This window comes from Quercus lobata, chromosome 10 (genome assembly GCF_001633185.2).
Source record: "Quercus lobata isolate SW786 chromosome 10, ValleyOak3.0 Primary Assembly, whole genome shotgun sequence".
Taxonomy (NCBI): Eukaryota; Viridiplantae; Streptophyta; class Magnoliopsida; order Fagales; family Fagaceae; genus Quercus; species Quercus lobata.
Genome location: NC_044913.1, coordinates 56,263,976 through 56,267,765, shown reverse-complemented (window position 1 = coordinate 56,267,765; position 3,790 = coordinate 56,263,976). Strand labels below are relative to the sequence as shown.

Sequence of the window (3,790 nt, the reverse complement as noted above, 5' to 3'; positions counted from 1 at the left end):
TCTAGGCCCGCCCAATCGTAAGCCCATTTCGTTACCAATGGATTCAAGCCCAATTCTCACCCCTACGGCCCAACTCAACTTCCCCTAATAAAAATAAACGGGGGCATTTATGTCATTTCACACTCACACAAATTAGGGTTAGGGTTTTAGTTCCGTGGCCTATAAAAGCTACTCTACATCATCGTATTCCAACCACAACACACTTTTGCATCTCCTCCTCAAATCTCCTACGTTTGCTAGCAAATACGAGTAAAGTCTCGTTCTCTTTGTTTTGTTTTTGTTTTTGGTCTATGTTTCAAAATTTTTGTGAGATTGAATGTGAAAAAAAATTATATATATATATATATATATATATATATTTTTTTAAAAGAAGCCAATTTGCAGAGCAAGAGCGTCTTATGATAAAAATGGCGCAAATTGCATTGAAGGTTGGCAATATAAATAAGCGATTCTCCGTGCCTATTCTTATTTCCGTTTTGATTAAGGCCTCGAACAAGTCGCTACATTTTAATTTTATTCCACACAATTTCGATGTATATCTGAATCGATCATACTAGAATATGTTTCTTAGTTTAGATCTGATTTGCTCTGTGCTGGAATTTATGGGTTTTTTTTTAATGCGTGTTAAAATTTTTGAATGTTTTTAGTTGCTTACATCTTTGTATAATCTGTGAAAATTTTAGGCTTTTATGAACATTTATGTTTTTGACTTAGCATACCAGTATTTTTAATTTTCTGGGTTTTTTTCTTCTTTCAAAATATTTTAGCATTCCCTATCAAAATTTTTTTCTTTGAGCATATTAGTATTATTTTTTATTTTTTATTTCTTAAAAAGTATGTTTCTTTTCTTTTATGTTTTTGGTGTTTCTTTGTTTCTGAACCATTGGGTCCTGGTCGAAAGATCTTAAACCAAAGATAGATGCCTCTAATTGCCAAAGAGCTTAAACCATTTAAGATAGATTACTAAGAGCGAGACATTTAGGCCAATGGTGAATTAGTTTAAAAACTGAAAATTGTTATTAAAAAAATGTGTGGAAATTTTAAAAATTGAAAATTATTGTCTAGAAACACAAACCAAACACTCCCTTAAGATTGAAGTTCTTGTTGGGTATAAACTATCAAATTAATTAAAAAATGAAGGCAAGTTAACTGAGGGCATAGGATTTTGACTATTATGAACGTTTACGTTGGGCACATTTGCGGCTACAAAATTGGCAATGTTTGGAATGCAGTTCTTCATACCAAATAAACTCATTACCGCATTTATGCTCTGACCTCTGACTGAATCAAGTAGCTGACCATGAGCCTAACAAAATAGTGACTTCTGGGTGTAGCAAATTATCCATTCAAAAATCATCTTATGTAAGCTTAATTTGTGCACCTTTTGATCAAGCCCAAATTGCTTGCTTGCCAATGAAGCTGCAATCACATTAGCATCAGAATCATGCACCTACTTGATTCCATTTAGACTGTTAATTTTATATTTGAAAGCATCAAAATATTAACCTTATCAACAATAGTGAGGCGGGTACCCCCCCATTTGCCTGGCATCTGATCAAACAGAAATAATTTATTTGGCTGTGCTTCAATATATTCCAAAGCACACTACTTCTAGCCAACTTTGCGTCATTTTTTGCCATGCTTATATACTTACACCTCATATCTAAACGGGATATATTCTCCTAGCAAAACATACTGAATGACAGCTCAGAAATCATCACCAAAACACACGATCACATGACCCATCATCATTCCAATGATGAGGCAAAGGGCTAGATTGGTTGGGTTCTGGGGGATTTCTCTATATCGGCCTGGAGAATAATTAAACCAAACCATACAAATCCTTTAGTGGGGGATTTGTATTGTCAGTTTGAGCCCAAACCATTACAAGTATTTGGACCTTGTATCTTTAGTCACATATCGGATCATTTTGAATGAAAGATTATCCATTTGAGCATCTGTACTGTTACCTTTAATAATACTAGTTTTGAGGCATTGCACGTGACAAGCATTATCAAAATTCAAAAAAGGTTCATAATAAACGATACTACAATTATATCTAGACTGACTTTAATTAGAAGCTAATAGAAGATAATTAAAAGCAATACAAGGTAACAGAGTTAGTTGAGGACATTGAGAGAGGAAAATGAATTTACGACCGAAGTATTGGTGTCCTCTAAGGATAGAATTGTAGGGCTAGAGCATGAGACAAATGTAATCTATCATGTGGAGGACATGTTTCCATTATTCAAATGAAAAGAATACATAGTCATTCTTTTGAGTTGGATTTTCACATCAACCTTCTTCCTCTATCTTCTTGAGATAGATTAGAAAAATATCTGAGGATACTAATGCTACAAAATATTTGACCAAAACTTATATAAATAAAATCGCCCACCAAAAACTAACCAAAAAGAATTCCAAATTATAGACAAAAAGGTTCTAAATAGTAAATACAATGATATTTAGAGAGAGGTCATAAAACCCTTAGCAATAATCATTGTTGTAAAGATTTCAGGATTTATTTCACCTAAAAATATATATATTACTAGAACATTTGTTTTTTAAAAGTTGAAATAAAAGAATCTGAAGGTGTAGGAAACTTGAAAATTAAAGGTTTTGATTAAATTCTCAATTAACATCACATTAACCATGTCAATCAGGTAAGGCTATGATTCATGATAAATGAAACAAAAATAAACATTTTGTAAATCAGCATATCCCAGACCCATAAATTTTGAAATCTCAAATTCATAACAAAATCTTCAATACAAACCCTCAACACTCATAAGCTCCAAAAACCAAAATTCATAATCAATTTCCATATTGTTTGTAAATCTCATACCAATTAATTAAGATTTAAGCCCAAAAAAAGTTACAAATTTACGAATTTTCTTTCTTTTTCCTTATCTCTATCCCTACCGGTGTCTTGTGTTTATGTCTATCAACAAAGTTGCTGGCTGAACAAAAAGTCAACAAAGAAATAAGAAGAAGCAGTGGTGTGGTGGTTGCAAATTAAAGTGTAAAAGACAAAAAAAAATTGCCAGCAACACCTAAGACTTCACTACTTTTTAAGGATAAAAAAATAATTACGTTTCATATAAATCGAAACATGCCGTTTAAATCCTTCCTAAGTCGTTTTGTCAAATACAAGCAGCTAAACTTTCTATTTTTTATTTTTTATTTTTTTATAGAGAGATACAAATGTATAAACATTTTGAAACATTTGTGCCAAAAGGCCCAAAACGTTAAAATATAGGCACAAGGAAAAGACATTTTTAGAATCCTTCACAATTTTTTAAATGATTGCATAGTACGGAGAAATACAAAGTGAATCCATTTCCATTCTCAAGGTAAAAGCAAGAAATCAAATTTTAAATACCAAGATTGGACAAATCTCAGATGCTACAAGTCGTGGTGCGAGGAACTTCAATGCTACAAGTCGTTGTGGGATTGTCAAATTTTAAATACCAAGATTAGAAAATATAGGAAAGTAAAATGTACATTCAGAAATTAATTTCAAAAAATTAATTATAAGTTGTAGTGGGATGTTATAGCTTGTTATTGGTGGGATAAAAAATTAATTTTAGAGGTCGGTTTAAATTAGAACTAATAATAACAACTAATTACTTATGATTTGTTATGAAAATGTTATAAACGTAATATTTTTTTAAGATGAAGTGTTCAAAAAACCAATAAATTAACCTAATAGACTAAATGATAACATTTAAAATCAAAAAAGTCAATCAAAAAAAAAAAAAACAAACTTAGAGCGATCCTGTCAAAATTA

General features: G+C 31.3%; 1 non-coding gene across 1 annotated transcript; it reads left to right on the top strand.

The window, feature by feature from the left end:
• The first annotated feature begins 383 nt into the window (after positions 1 to 383).
• On the top strand, positions 384 to 507 carry LOC115966152. Its single transcript, XR_004086340.1, has one exon. It is a non-coding gene; the product is annotated as a small nucleolar RNA snoR86 (small nucleolar RNA).
• The last annotated feature ends 3,283 nt before the right edge of the window (positions 508 to 3,790 follow it).